We start from the raw sequence: 16,466 nt of genomic DNA, 5'->3' as shown, positions 1-16,466 counted from the left end.
ATGTTGGGAATACAGCAATGAGAGCCCTGTGCAGGCTGTTCACATTACCAGGGAAAGACACAGCCCAGTTATCACTCCATCTGGATTTGCAGACTGGGAAGCTTGCTTGTTAACCTGCCCTTATGTTTTTCATTCTCTCTAGTTTATGAATTGCTGAATCTTCCTGAAAACATAATGCCAGCTACATTAAGAGTCTTAATGTCACAGAACAAACAATTGTGCCTGGGGATATTTTCTTGCCCACAGGGTGTTAAGCAATGCCTTCACATGATCCAAATTGACTGAAGAACTAGGACTGCCCCAGTCCTACCTCACACCCAACCCTCCCAGTGTTTACTGGGCAGAGGTGAAACACTTCCACTGGTGTGACAAAGCCTTTGGCTTTGTGATTAGACCTGGTCATGATACACGGATAGACTCCACAACTCATTAGAGTTGTAAAGTAGGTATGCTTTATTCAGCACTGAGGCGCATGGGGATTACTCCTACAAAGGCATGTGCACCCTTCCTTTGCCACTGTTTATATTACATATAATGATTACCTAAACATGAGATTGCTTCACGCCTAATACATATGCAAAACTTATCCCCGTCTAGTATTATAATTAGTTTTCTGGCATTGTCCCATTGTGCGCCTGCGCAGTGCCTCCTGGTGGGGGTCGTTAGGGGGTCATGAGGATGAAGGCCTCTAGTTCCTCTTCATCACTGTGAGTAACCTCTTGCTTTCACGCAGACTCAATGGGGTTTCAGCTCCTCTCCAAAGCTCAGGTTCGGTACAAGCTGGTTTTATGTATCTTAAAGCAGAAACTTGTCAAGTTCACAAATTTTGTTACTCTGGCTATCTTTTGTTCCTTTTCTTTCTACAGATACTATTTAAACAAGAATGTCTTAAATATTAAGCTATGAATCTTATCTACTACAATTCTGCCTAGCAGCTGTTACCCCTGCAATTCTGCTTCACCATTCTAGCAACTTTGACTCCTATGGTTCTGCTCCACTAAGCACAGTGACTTAAGCAAGCAGGCACAATGTTAACCCTTTATTTCCCGGTATCAGTCACTGCAGGACAGCTTCCTTGGAAAGCTGGAGCTTAGGTGGAAATCTGCTTGCTGTCTGCTTCAGTTGTACGGCTTACAGGAAGGAAGATCAGCACACAGAGGAGAAAGAAAGGAGTGTGCATCACTAGGAAATCTGTTTTATCAGGTAACTAAGTGCGCTTACATCAAAACTTTAAATTAGCAAATTAAATCAGCACCAACATTGAAATACTGGAACGCAAAGAGGAAATCCAAAGGGAGAATCTCGCTGCTTTAACTACCTCCCTTAGGAAGAAGGACCTTGATGTGAATCCAGCTTCACGCTCACAAATGCCACCCTGCCTTATAGTGGAGTTTATGATAGTTTTGTATCTTTCATTTGACCCTCTGCTCCTGTTGCAAATACATGGTAGTTATGTGCATGCTTGTACTTCCTGTGTAAACAGACTGAAACTGGGTCCTGTTTCTGTGCAGGAGAAAAGCCAACACCACCCCACAGAGCATTTTTTTCCTGTTTGCTGTACATTTAATATCCAAAATAATCCCAAGCAGTCAGTCTTGACTCCACCTCACCCATTTGCCTATCGCTGCCTATGTACCATTCTTAACCAGGCAGAGATAAATTCCTCCTATACATCAGCATTTCAGAATGTGGCATGCCTCAAAATACCAGGAGCATCAGTAATAAAGAACATCGCATGTACAGGACATCAAGTTCCTCCTGCAAGACAGAACTTTGAGTGCATTGTATTTATCAGCACGACTTTCTCACCCAGAAACTCTGAACGCTTCTGAGGAGTTTTGAAATGCAGGCAGCACATGTTGTCATTGACACACAAATGACACATTTTGTTTCTCAAAGAATAAGCTCTTGATAGCCATTGTTGAGGGATGTGGCAATCTATTTGATAAAAGAAAAAGAGCCCAGATTTCAGCTGCAGTAGATCCCTGCTGCAGTGCCCTCGATAACAATAGGGCTACGTTGGCTTGGAGCAGCATGAGTTTATAAAACCTCCCCTGATAAAATCACAGTGCATGAGAGCATCACCCCCGTCCATGAGAAGCCCAGTGCAGCCCAACTTTGTTGTCCAAAATTACCTCAGAAAATGGAAGGGAACCATGTCTTTCCTCTCCTCTTTGGAAGCTCATGAGGCTGATAGGCAATGAATGGAAGTGGGATATGAACACAAATCATACATTGTTCTATAAAATCCAAAACACCACCAAAAAAAGTAGGGTTTTATTTCTTAAAAGACCCAAGGATTTCTCAGTTGGAGCTGGCCTTTCTCACAGGGAGAAAGTCCCATTTCGTTACATTTTTTTAAAGTACTGTTAGTAAACAAGAGGGATTAGCACATATGAGAGTGAAATAGACTGGAAAAGCTTCTCTGAGCATTCTGCAGTTGTCCCACTTTGAAGGTTACAAGTACAAGCAATACTGCCATGAGTTTATCTTAAAGGACATGAACACTTAATCTGTTCAGACTGTTACTCCATTTAACTGGGCCTGAAATCAGTACAGTTCCTCTAAAGCTAGCTCTAAAATCCATTCAGAAAAAAACTGTTTGTATATATAGTGCTTCTCACACAGTTTTCCAAGCATTTATCTTCACCTTAGAAATTATGCACTACCTTTCAGTTATACTTGATAACTGTCAGTGGATCTACTGTAACTTTTCCTACTTGAAGAAACAAGAATGACATTCAAATGTAGTCAAAACAAAGAACTTGCTACAGAAGCACAAAGGGAAAAGTCTCTTGATTCCATCTTCTCCTCTTAGAATCCATAAGTGTTATTTATTTTTTACTGTGATGGTGGTCAAACATAGGAACAGGCTTCCCAGAGACCACATAGATTTTCCATCTACGGAACTGTGGGCAGCCTGCTGACCCTTCCAACCTGAACAATGCTCTGATTCTCAGATAGACAAGCACAAAGTCTTGAGCTCTTTGATTTTTTTTTTTTGTTGCTAAGCAGTGAACCAGACAGATGTTTGCTAGTTACATTCAAGTTTCTGTATCCCTTTTGTACCCTAAATGCACTACTATCTCTAACACGCTGTTGTAATATAAGCATCTGGCAACCCAAGACGAATCATAGGTACTTTTACAGTTTGATTTTCAGCAAAGAAAGACTAAGTAAAGCTGGTTTTACTTTGATCTCTCTGGCAAGATTTAGATTCAAGCAAAATATGTATTCACCTTAAGGAGTTACAGCTATGGAACACACAGCAGCACAGCCCTGTGGGGATGGAGCCTCTCAATCTGGAGACAACAGCACAAACTCTCCCTGTGCACAGCTAACACAATGGCACATCAGAAGTAATAAAGACTTGCTGACTTTAGTACCTTGTGCTCATCTAAGAGCCCATAAAGAACACTTGAAGGCAATAGTTTATCTTAAAATTCACCTCTGACTAGACTTTCTTGGTTTACTGCAAGTGAAACTGCAGTTTTTTCACCTTAGACAGCATGCATGTGTTGTCAGGTGAGGTCTTTGTGACAAACTTCAGTGTTCAAAGTTTCTGAGTAATGATGCTACTCAAAGATCCTTCACCCTGCCCTTTTTAAGCTACTTTGATAGGCGTTAATTAACTATATCATGTAGACTTCCATTAACTTAGCAGGAAAGAAAAAGAGTTAACAATATACAATCACTCAGAAGCTGCCCTTTTCCATTCTCCTAGTGATGGGTATTTGCCTGTGTGTTCTGCTTCATTTAGTCGCTTCCTACATCAAGATTTGACTCTACTAGAGCTGAGTTCTATTGTGTTTGATAACCAGGCTCAGTGGCTGCATAAAGCTTAGAGCAAAAACATGAGGACGATGACGTGAAACAAACAAGCCCATTGTTTCATCTAGACCAGGAAGAGATGTAGAAATGGAAAGAAGCAGCAGCAAAGGCAATTTGTCCAAAAAGTAATGGTGCCCAAGAGCCAGCAATGCACCCTTCTGGCAAAGGCAGCCAACAGCAGCCTGGGCTGCATAACCAGTGCTGCCAGCAGGTCAAGGTAGGTAAAGTAATCCGCCACAGCTGGAGTGCTGGGTCCATGCACTTATTGGAGCAATTCCAGCAAAGGGCCACACAGATGAGGAAAGGACTGGAGCATCTCCCCTACAAGGAGGGGCTGAGAGAGCTGGGACTGTTGGGTCATGGATCTTGGCTTTATTAATACCTTATAGGGGGGAGCAAAGAAGAGGGAACCAGGCTCTTCTCAGTAGTGTCCAGTGACAGGACATGGCATAAGGGGCACAAAAGACATGAAATTCCATCTAAACACACAAATCAGTTTTTACTGTGAGAGTGGTCAAACAGCGGAGCAGGTTGCCTAGGGATGCTGCGGAGGTTTCACCCTCCAAGAAATTCAAGGCAAAAATAATATATGGCAACATAGATAAATTATCAACAAGATCAAACCCATTTTTAGCATGTAAACAAAAGTAATCCCACTTTCAAGCAATAAGAAAGAAGCAGCAGCACAAACTATCCTCATCTATCAGAAACTGTCAATGACAATCCCTCCCCTGTCTTAGTTTTATATTTCAGCTGCGCTCCTGAGGGGTCATTTCAGAGATGAGGCAAATTGGCAGAGTTAAACCAGTGATTTTACTGAGTATTTTTTCATTGTCTGCATCCATGCATTATCTGGAGAAGGCTGAGTTAAATGCCTACAAATTAGATTGAGAGGGGCAGGAGAAGCAAAGTAGCGTTTTATAGCCTGTAATTAATGAGTCACTCAGCTTGTAGACAAACATTTTGCATACCAATTGCAGCAACCATCATTCTTCCACCCATCATTTACACCAGCAATAGTGTCACAGCAGCAAGAGCTCTGTGGTGCCCCACAGCCTGAACTCAGCCCTGCAGAGCCAACTTAAAATGGCTGGAGAAAGAAAAAGAGTTAAAGGATGGGGACATCACCTTGGTGGTGAGCAGGAAAGGATATTGAGGGGTCAACTTCGACTGTAATAATTGCTTAGTAGGTTTATCAAGGTTGTTTGAAATGATTAGTCACCCACATTGGATGTGTTCACTGTCAGAATCAGAGCGGTTTGGGTTGGAAGGGGCCTTAAAGATCATCTAGTTCTGTCCTTCATTGTCAGGCCAGATCTGAAGGGCCTGATTCAGCCTAAAACAAGTGTTCGCACTGCTGGCAAGCAGCGCTCAGATCCACACAGAGTAATTTCAAGCTTTATTATTTTCTCTATAATCAATGCTACTTCTGTTCTTAATTTACACACAGAATCTGGCACAGGAAGGGAGTCTGTTGTACCACTGGTTTAGAAGCACGCTCAGGCTGAAGCGGGAGACAGGCACTCACTCTAGCAGGTCATTTATAATTGTTTAATATGAAGTAGCTGTTTTCCTCCACAGCAATGTCTCACTGTTCTTCCCTCCCTTCCTGCTACCTTATAGGCAAAGTATGCTAGCGGGGATGTGACAAACATCTGGTTGTCACAAGTGGGGTGTACTGTACTAATCACCTAATGACAAATCAGCCCATTAATATCTAATAGTTATTGCTTCCATATACAAGCTGCATCATCTCCACAAAGCTCTCTGGGGCCATTTCACTGCAAGGTAAGGAATCTCATGCGTTTTAAAGGAAGATAAACACAAAAGACCAACAGCCAAATGTTCTTTAGCACCTGTTTGAAAGACGGTTGATTTTACTATTGTTTTAAAAATAGAGAATCCCAGACTGGTTTGGGTTGGAAGGGACCTTAAAGCTCACCCGGTTCCAGCCCCCTGCCACAGGCAGGGACACCTTCCACTAGACCAGGTTGCTCCAAGTCCCTTCCAGCCTAGCCTTGAGCACTGCCAGGGATGGGGCAGCCACAACTCACCTTCTGAACAGCCTGGACAATATCAGCTGTTGCAAGAAGACCATAGGCTTGTTTCATGGAGCACACTTCTTCAAAGCCTCATGTCATGTCATAGCCCTCTGATGTATGTAATCTTGTTAACACTTCTCATGGCAATTAAAAATAGGCTGTTACTTGCCTGGTTGACCACTTACCTCTTATCTGAATTACCCACCTCATTAGGCAAAATCACTGCCTAAGACATGCTGATCTGCTACACAATAGCAGCCATTGAGTATTCAGCATGAAACGTTGATGTCTGGTTGAAGTGTGACCTAAACCAAATACATCTTAACACATATCGACCCTGTTGTTTTTTCACTTTTAATTAAAAATCGACTTTTTCAGTCATTTTACATTAGTAACAGATGGGGGTGAAATAAAGACAAGCAAAGATTTGCTTCTTGTATCTAGAAGACCCAATATTGCAGTAGTATAGAGAAATGGCTTGAAATAGTCCTGTGCCTGTGCCTGCCACAGCCCCCAATAACAAAATATCTAACAACGTGACAGCATCAGCCTTGGAGGGGGGAAAGAGTGCTGGTGAAATTCAGATTCACAATAGCCCAAGCAATTGGATTTCTGACAAGTACTGGTATATTTTAAACCCAAAGGAATGCACACGCAAAACTAATAAGGGCAGCATTTCAGCTACCCCCATTTTTATCACACCTCATATTTTGTGTCTTCCTTGAGGCCTGTTACCAACCCATCTGTTTTTTCCTTTCTTTGTTAAAGAAAAGGTGTATTTGTAAACCTCATTGTGGAGAAAGGTTAAAAATTCAAACTAACCACTTGTTATGAGAGAGCTCTTGGGGAAAAAAAGAAAAATAAATCAAAACCCCACTACAACTGTATTGACTTGAAAGCTGTTCCTGTGACCTGGGAAAGCCTGACATTGGCAGTACTGTACTGACATGGAGGTAATCCTCTTGGTTTCCTTCAGAACTCTTTTGGGAAAGGCCTGCAGACTAGGGTTCTGTCTTGCATTAACCTATTGAACATATTGTGCTCATAGTTTGTGCTCTTGGAGAGGCAGCATTTTGGGCAGCTTCAGATTCCTCTTAAATTAGAAGGAATTGTTCTGATTTACATTACTGCCTCCTTCATCTGCCTTTATTGGAATTATATCAAGCATAATACTCTTGCACAAATATATTACAGGATTATTGCATTACATGTATAGAATCCCAGTCTGGTTTGGGTTGGAAGGGACCATAAAGCTCATCCAGTTCCAACCCCTGCCATGGGCAGGGACACCTTCCACTAGACCAGGTTGCTCCAAGCCCCTGTGTCCAACCCGGCCTTGAACACTGCCAGGGATGGGGCAGCCACAGCTTCTCTGGGCACCCTGTGCCAGGGCCTCAGCACCCTCACAGGGAAGAATTTCTTCCTAATGTCTCATCTCAGTCTCCCCTCTGTCAGGTTAAAGCCATTCCCCCTTGTCCTGTCCCTACAGACCCTTTGCATAACCTGACTATGAAAACCTCATATCCAAAGGTTGTTACCTATTCCAAAGTATTATGTAGCAGGAGGCTTGTGTTTGTAAATAAATAGAAAGCCCATTACCTAAACTTCCAAAGGATCATCTGTCTCTTCCCTAACATAAATAGGCCACAGTATGTGTAGCAGCAGTTGGATTTGGTTTTTTATCTGTGCATTTGTCATGATTTCCCTAATTAAATATACCAGAATTCAGGAGGGCTGTATTTCTGGAACACAGCCATTGGCAGCACTGGAAAACACTAGAACCTGCTCTGCCCCAGCTGTGCCTGCTCAGTACTAACATTCATAGAGCTGCAATGTCACAGCCCCACATGTGGCACCCAGCAGAGATGCAGCAGTGCCTGTCTCACCTCAGCCAGCAGTATACAAATCTAACCCCTTCTGGGAACATTAATAATGCAAGGTAGGCAAAGAACAAGGCTTGGCACAGCCTCACGTGTGCATTAGCTGAGGCAGCCAGGATGAGCAAAGTTAAATATGGCTGGGTGAGTCACCAGCCTGCGTGGATTCCTGGTGCCCTTTTTCCATCACCCTCAAGGGCTTCATGAATAAAGATAAGCTGCACACTCTCCATTTATCACCACCCCCCACCCCCCCCGCCCTCTTCCATCACTGTATACACGCACTTAATAAACTTCCTTATCTTTTTTGGTAGCAGTGACCCGAAAGATTCAACAAACCCAAGCCTGAATAATTTAAATATAACCAAACAAATAGCTGAGCAAAATGATAAGGGAAGGCTTAGCTGACAACGGTGCATGAAGAAAAACTTATCTTTAGCTGACAATGTGGTCAGTGTATGATGTCAACACAACAAAAACTGCATCAGGTGAATAACAAAAAGTTCCCTTGACCTTTCTGATTGTCATTCCATAATTTCAAGTTAAACGTCTGAAGCAATAAAAGACAAAGAAATGAGGGAGGAAAACACTTAAACTTGTTATGGCTTTGCGTTACGAGGGTCAGGTTTTGAAAACCTATGGGTTTGGTATTAGATTAAATGCAAAGTCCTAAATGTCTTCCACTGTGGTTTCAGGGCTCGTGAACAACTCCTGCGCATTTCCCATGCTGCAGCAAGACATACCACTGTCCATCAGAAAAGGAGATTAGAAGATACTATACTTTCTACAGAGTTGCTACCCCAAGGCATTTAATCTTACTTACTGAGTTGCTTGGATTTCACAAACCCAGCTAAATTAATGCAGCCTATAAGTACTTGGAGTGACTGGTTTATTGGTTTCTAGTATGCCCCAAAGAGACATAAGCAGCACACTTACAAACCCAAGCACTTACTGTATTTGGGACTTACCTAAGCAATTTAATTACAAATGGCCTTGGAACGTTAACATTTCAAACAAGCTGCCTCAGTGTGGACTTCCAAATTTGCTTCAAGTTAAAGAGGCTCCACTATACAAAAAACAAGGGCATAAAAGATGAGCTCACAGCAGCCAGATTGCAATAAGTGAATTCCCAGAACCACCAAGCCAGAACTTAAAGCAAATGCATTGTAAAGTATTAGGAGTCTGGCCATACATGGGATATGCATAGATCCCTTATCCTCAGTATAAGGATAGTGTACCTTCATATGAAGATATATATATGAGAAAATGAACATGAGCCGGCAGTGTGCGCTCGCAGTCCAGAAAGCCAACCGTGTCCTGGGCTGCATCAAAAGGATGCCTCTCTATTCTGCTCTTGTGAGACCTCACCTGCAGTATTGTGTGCAGTTCTGGTGTCCTCAACATAAAAAGGACATGGAACTGCTGGAACAAGTCCAGAGGAGGCCACGAGGATGATCAGGGGACTGGAGCACCTCCCGTATGAAGACAGGCTGAGGAAGTTGGGGCTGTCCAGCCTGGAGAAGAGAAGGCTGCGTGGGGACCTCATAGCAGCCTTCCAGTACCTGAAGGGGGCCTATAGGGATGCTGGGGAGGGACTCTTCATCAGGGACTGTAGTGACAGGACAAGGGGTAACGTGTTCAAACTTAAACAGGGGAAGTTTAGATTGGATATAAGGAGGAAATTCTTTCCTGTTAGGGTGGAGACACTGGAATGGGTTGCCCAAAGAAGTTGTGAGTGCTCCATCCCTGGCGGTGTTCAAGGCCAGGTTGGATGAAGCCTTGGGTGGGATGGTTTAGTGTGAGGCGTCCCTGCCCATGGCAGGGGCTGGGTGGAACTGGATGATCTTAAGGTCCTTTCCAACCCTAACTATTCTATGATTCTATATACTCTATGATATGTTTCGGGGGGGTTGGTTTTGGGGTTCCCCCCCATCTCTGTATAAAGCCTATACAGAAGACACCAGAGAATTCCTACAGGAGTTCACTTTCTACAAACCCCAGATAAAAGTTCTTTAAAAAAAAAAAAAAAGGGGGGGGGGGGGAATTCCTGGGAATATTCCAGATTTGGGAACTCTTAAGAAATGTAGAAGATTCCTAGGTAGTTCGGAAAAAAGTTTCCATGAAAGCTGATGAGGATTTCTTAGAAACATGGAAAGTTCACAGGAAAAGAGGAATTCCTACAAAGCTGAGCAGAAAGGTCATACAAAAGAAACTGGAGAATCCTGGAAAGCACTGCACAGTTCCCAAGAGGCAAACTGAGAATTCCTTAAAAGCACAAGGGAATCCCTAGAAAGCATTTGGGACATTCCTAGAAAGAAATTAGGGATTTTTTAGAGGAACTGGGGCACTCACAGAAAGCAGATCTGTCATTCCTAGGAAGCTGACAAGAAATTCCTGAAAGCAAACAGAGAATTACTAGACACCAGGAAAGAAAACTCTAGGAAATAATCAGGGAGTTCCTAGAAAGCGAATGAAGAACTCTTGGTAAACAAGGAATGAATTTCTAGAGAGCACAAAAGGTTTTGGAAAGCAGATGAGGAATTCTTAGAAGGGAAGAGGGGAATTATTAGAAAACAGATGAGGCTTTCTAAGAAAAGCCAGCAATGGATTCTTGACAGCAGCAGGGAATTCACAGCAAGCCACACTCCAAGAGATGCTGTTTATAAAGTCTAGAGAGAACGCAGGGACCTTCCAGAAAGCACTGGGGAACTGCTAGAATGGAAAGAGAAAATTCCTTGCACAAGACGGGTTTTCCTTGAGAGCGCAGCAGGGAAATCCTGCAAAGCGGAGAGGAATTCCCAGAAGTAAGCCCGAATTTGTCTAAAAGAGGGCGTCTTCCTAGACATCAAGTAGGGGTTCCCTAGACTGGGGCACTTCCTGTAAGGCCATGGGGGAATTTTGAGAAAGGAAGAAGTGCCAGGAATCAAATCAAGGTTTCCTCAAAACAAGTGACCATCCATAGGAAGATGAGGGCATATTACTAGAAAGCAAATAAGACGTTCCTGCAACGCCAACGAAGAACTCAGCCTAAAGAGCACAAAGGACTACTTCATAGTGTACGCAGGCCTAAAGAGCAATGGGAAATTGCTGGAAAACAGAAGAAAAATTCACAGGCAGCAGGTAGGGCCATTCTTAAGAGGTAGATAGAGAATGCACAAAGAAGACATGGGGATTTCTTAGGAAACAAAGGAGAGCCATTCCTAGAAAGCCAAGGACTGGTATTCCTAGTAAATGAATTCCTTTCAAGTGTGGAAAAGTCCTAGGAAGTGTTAAGGGGCAAATTGTAGAAAGCCAGAGGTGATTTCTGGAACACAAACCAGCTGCATCCACAGAAATCCTGGAAAGTTCCTGTAAAGCAAGAGGGATTTTTAGAAATTAAACTTGCAGAGTCCTTGAAAATGTGGGTAATTCCTACAGACAGGTCATGGGAGCCTTGGAATGCTTCATCTTTCCTTAGAACGCACCAAGGAGCAGTGCTGAAAAGCAAAAGGGGAGGATTCCTAGGGAAGCGAAAATAATGGGTTCCTACAGATTGTGAAAGCTTCCTAGAAATCAAAAAGCAGGGAGAGAATCCTGGAAGAAACAGATAGAGCCCTAGAAGGCATTAAAGGGCAAGTCCTAAAATAATGCACACATTCCTAGAAAGCAAACAGAGGTGAGGGTTTATGGAATGGCAAATGGAGAGGGTCGTGGTCCTAAAAGAGCAGGAGAAGCTTCCCTTAATGCTTCTAGAAAGCATTTTGAGGAAACCATTATTGATTTTGAAGGAGAGAGCATTCAGACTGCAGGACAGGGCTTTTTCCACACTACACGTGCCTCTCAGTTGCAGCCTTATGCAACAGAGGCTTCTTCTGTAGAGCACATTCAAAAAAGCATCAACAGAAACCAGCTCCAGCTAAATCCGTACATCTTTGAGCTGTGAAAGTCATCGAGCCATGGGCCTCAGAGAAGCTGAGGGTTGGGCAGAAGGTTCAGAGCTAGAATCCAGCTCTAATGATAAGGTCACACGTAGCAGATTGAGAAGCTCACCATAGGACATTTACCTTCACCATCAATTTCCCCTTGAACAACTGTGTGGGCTTATCTGCAGAAAATGGCAGTGGTGCACCTGCAAACTCTGGGGAAATTAAAAGAGAACAGATTTCCATAGGAAAGTCAGAATGTACACACTGAGGGTTATTTTACAAGTCTTATCTGTGTGCCTGTAAGGGATTACTCAGCAGCCCTCTGTGTTAAGACATGGGGTGATTTTTTCTTACAGCCTTACCCATCTAGTAATCTGTATATTTTATGTAAACTACTACTCCGAGCTGAAACACAGCAAAGCAGCTACAGCCACTTCATTGTTACATGGGAGATGGGTAAGAGAAAAATCCGTGATTCCTTCCTCCCTGTCTGGGGAGAAGTTCTTCGTCAAGTTTTTAGTTCCATAAGCTAAAATGTTGCACCAACCGGTTACCGGAGCATCGCAAGGTTTCAGTGCTGGTCTAAGTGGACTGACCCAACCTTCCATGGACATCAACTGGAGCTTTGCCACAAAACCTCAAAAAGCTGGATGGAGTGTCCATTTTCTGCTTTGTTACCTGCCTTTGCCTCTGTTTACACAGTGCCTGGCTCCTTCCCTAAGGAAACAAACTCCTCCGAATCAGGATTTGACTCCCCCATCTTTCCCCTCCCACACTTCTGTTTTATTTCAGGAATTACTTGCATGCTTTGTATTCAAAGGAGACTACATCAGGACGCCATATGTTTATTCATCACCATACCCTGTCAATCTTTCAGACATGATGACAGACTGACAAGGCAAAAGCGTGCGTTTCCAAGCCCACCTGAATGCTCCTGCTTCAGGTGGCACATGGGAATTGCTCACAGTCTTCACTAGCAGGAGGGCATCAGGAATGGAAATTTTAAGAACTGCCTAATTTTCACTCTCATTTTAGGTTTGCAGCACTAGAAAGCAAGGTGGCTTGTAAACAAGGAGAGTTTTAGATGGGATTTAGCAAATAGATATGGTATCAAGCAGCATAGGATCACTTTAACTATTTCAGCCTGAGAAATCCAGGGAGAACCTCTTAAAGCAATGGTGAATATGAAATAGCCGAGTCTACCTCAGGCAGGACAGACGAGCCAGGAATCCCAAACCAGCTACACTGGGTGCGGAGGGCACAGAGGGTATGCTACTGCACAGCAGATCAGCATCGTCTGCAGCTCTTGCTGGTTTTCGCAGGTAATTGAGCAGTTGCATCCAATAAAAGTTTCTTCCTAAACTAAAACAAAACACGACAATGAACCAAAAAACCCTCCAACTTCTTAACTTGAAAGCTTCCTCTTTCCTCTCCTCCAAAACTATAATAATTGTGAAGAAACTCATGTTTGGAACATGGAAGCAACTGACTTAAAGTCATAAAGATTCAGCTTGAGAAGAATTTCCCTTTAAGCTAAAATAAGACCATATAACAAAGATAGCTCTCACTTATACGTAATTAATACTGCCATATCATCAGCAACATACTGAGCGGAGCGTACTGCATGGAGCATAGTGCAGGAAGCAGGCATGTTTTCATTATTTTTGACAAGACCTTCATGCTAGTGGTATCAGTGGCAGAGTACATCAGTAAGATGACTTCAAGTCTGTTTGGCAGAGCTCCGAGCTGCAGGAACAGTTACAGTGAGAACCGTCATCACTGAAATACACGGTCATATTAAAGGCCTTTTGCAACCTACTTGACTCTATATCCACAAGTAGAAATCTATGCCTGCCTAAATAGATCTACAAAGCCAATGAGGAGGGAGCCTCAAGTCCTCAACAGGACTTGCCCAGGACTCGGAAGCTCAGCTCCCGCGAGGGGCTGACTCACAGGGGGCGGAGCCAGGAGGCTCGGTGTCAGATTCAAACCGGCCATCAAGGGCCACTCTCGATCAGTTGCTGAGGTGAGTAGCTTGAGAGAGGACGCCTGCAACACCGGAGCGGAGAGGGGAGAGATCAGCGTCCAGGAGCCTCACCTCAGAGCGACAAGAGCCACTGAGGAGGGAGCCTCAAGTCCTCAACAGGACTTGCCCAGGACTCGGAAGCTCAGCTCCCGCGAGGGGCTGACTCACAGGGGGCGGAGCCAGGAGGAGTGGCACCAGCTGGGAGTGGCTAAAAAACCTTCCCAGGGAGCGCGGCGACCAGGAGCGCGGCGAACAGAGCCGGCAAACAGAGAGCGTCGAGGCAGAGGGTCGAGGCAGTTTGCGCGGCAGTGCGAGCGGGCAGGCGAGCGGGCAGGGAAGCGTTCCATCCGCCTCATCGAGAGGACTCGCCTGGAGTACAGGAGGGGGAAGGAGTGCTGAGGGACGTAGACGGATTGATTGACCAGATAGATCATGGTTACAACACGATCGAAAGCTGTAGTGAGTACTAATGTGGGTATCCAGACTGAGCCTTCCTGCAGGCATGCAGCTGTGCAGGTCTCTGGCTGCAGCGAATGCCTGAGCCTGGCACTTGTATTGGAGGGAGCCAGTGACACTGCTTGTGTTCGCTGTGAGCAAATAAATGACCTGCTCAGGCAGGTGGCTGAACTGAGGGAGGAGGTAGAAAGGTTGAGAGCCATTAGAGAGTGTGAAAGTGAAATAGATTGGTGGAACCACACCCTAAGGCAAGGGCAGAGGGAAGTGGTTCAACAAGATATGGATCCCCTTCCCTCCTACCATCAGACAGAAGGAGAGAGCTTAATGGACAAGGATGGATGGAGGGAGGTTCCTCCTCGGAGAGGTAAGCGAAAACCCTCACAATCCCTTCCTCCCTCCCAGTTGCCCTTGAATAACAGGTACGAGGTCTTGGAAATTCAGGGCCAGGTGAATGGAGATGGTGAGGCAAATCTATCTAGTGAGTCACCCAGGGCTAGTCACTCACCCACATGCCTCAGAACTTCCCCAACCAAGAAGAAAAGAAGAGTAATTGTGGTGGGTGACTCCCTTCTGAGGGGAACAGAAGGGCCCATTTGTCGACCGGATCCACCCCACAGGGAGGTCTGCTGCCTGCCTGGGGCTCGGATTAGAGATGTTAAAAAGAAGCTCTCTGAACTGGTGCAGCCGTCTGACTACTACCCACTGCTGGTTTTTCAGGTTGGCAGTGACGAAATTATTACGAGGAACGTAAGGGCGATGAAGAGAGACTACAGGGCCCTGGGACGGCTGGTTAAAGGGTCTGGAGCGCAAGTGGTGTTTGCCTCCATACCTGTTGCAAGCGAGGGTGAAGGGATATATAAGAAGACTCTGCAGGTTAATGTATGGCTACGTGACTGGTGCCAAAGGCAGGGGTTTGGGTTTTTCAGTCACGGGCTGCTGTATGGGACACCTGGTTTGCTGGTGACAGGCGGGATACACCAGTCCCAGAGAAAAAAAAGGGTTTTGGAGCAGGAGTTAGCAGGGCTTATTGACAGGGCTTTAAACTAGTTAGGAAGGGGGGAGGGGATTTAACTGGGCCTGTTGGGGACAAGCCCAAGAGGAACATGCTAGGGATTGAAGGATGGCGGGCTAAGGAGGACTATCAATCTCTTGTTTCACTTGTGGGAAAGGATAGCTCTTTAGACCCTGTCCCGCAGGGGAAAAAGAGTACTAGGACTGGCTCCCTGAAATGCCTGTACACCAATGCACGCAGCATGGGGAATAAACAGGAGGAGTTAGAAGTCTGTGTGCGGGCTAAAGGTTATGATCTAGTGGCGATTACAGAGACATGGTGGGACAGTTCACATGACTGGAATGTGGTCATGGATGGCTATGTCCTTTTTAGGAAAGATAGGTCAGCGAAGCGAGGTGGTGGAGTTGCTCTTTACGTGAGAGAGCAACTAGAATGTATTGAGTTCTGTCCGGGGTCGGATGAGGAGCAAGTGGAATGTCTGTGGGTACGAATCAAGGGGCTGACTGGCACGGGTGATACAGTTGTGGGGGTCTATTACAGACCTCCTGATCAGGACGAAGGAGTTGATGAGGCTTTCTACAGGCAACTGGAAGTAGCCTCGCGACTACATGCCTTAGTCGTCGTGGGGGACTTTAATTACCCCGATATTTGCTGGAAGACTCACACAGCCAGTCATTCACAGTCTAGGAGGTTCCTCGAGTGCATTGATGATAATTTCTTAATGCAAATGGTGGACGTACCAACTAGGGGAGCAGCGCTGCTAGATTTAGTACTCGCCAACAAGGAGGGTTTGGTCGAAGTGGTGACGGTCAATGGCAGCCTTGGCTGCAGTGACCATGAGATGGTGGAGTTTAGGATCCTGTGTGGGAGGAATAGAATACCTAGCAAAGCCACAGTTCTGGATTTCCGAAGGGCCAACTTTGGCCTCTTCAGTCAACTGCTAAGGGAAGTCTCATGGGAAAGTGTACTAGGCGGTAAAGGGGCTCAAGATAGTTGGTTAGCATTCAAGGACCGCTTCTTCCAAGCTCAGGATCGGAGCGTCCCAATGAGTAGGAAGTCAAGTAAGGGATCTAGGAGACCGGCGTGGTTAGACAAGGAGCTGCTGGGCAAACTCAAGTGGAAAAGGAGAATCTATGGATTATGGAAGGAGGGGCTGGCCGCTTGGGAGGAATATAGGACAGTTGTTAGAGGATGTAGGGAGGCAATTAGGACAGCTAAGGCCTCCTTGGAACTCAATCTTGCTAGTCGGGTTAAAGACAATAGAAAGGGCTTCTTCAAATACATAGCAAATAAAACTAAAACAAGAGGCAATATAGG

At 44.9% G+C, this 16,466-nt stretch overlaps 1 long non-coding RNA gene across 1 annotated transcript in view; it reads right to left on the bottom strand.

Moving 5' to 3' along the window:
* Positions 1-413: 413 nt before the first annotated feature.
* Positions 414-16,466, bottom strand: part of LOC136016002 (uncharacterized) — a 49,403-nt gene continuing 33,350 nt past the window's right edge. The window contains exons 2-3 of the long non-coding RNA XR_010613448.1: positions 2,136-2,190; positions 414-794 (exon numbers count right to left, since the gene is read on the bottom strand). This is a non-coding gene — a long non-coding RNA (uncharacterized LOC136016002). The remainder of the gene's footprint in view (positions 795-2,135; positions 2,191-16,466) is intronic.

The sequence above is a fragment of the Lathamus discolor genome, chromosome 5, assembly GCF_037157495.1.
Source record: "Lathamus discolor isolate bLatDis1 chromosome 5, bLatDis1.hap1, whole genome shotgun sequence".
Lineage (NCBI taxonomy): Eukaryota > Metazoa > Chordata > Aves > Psittaciformes > Psittacidae > Lathamus > Lathamus discolor.
This window is presented reverse-complemented; position numbering and strand designations above follow the sequence as displayed.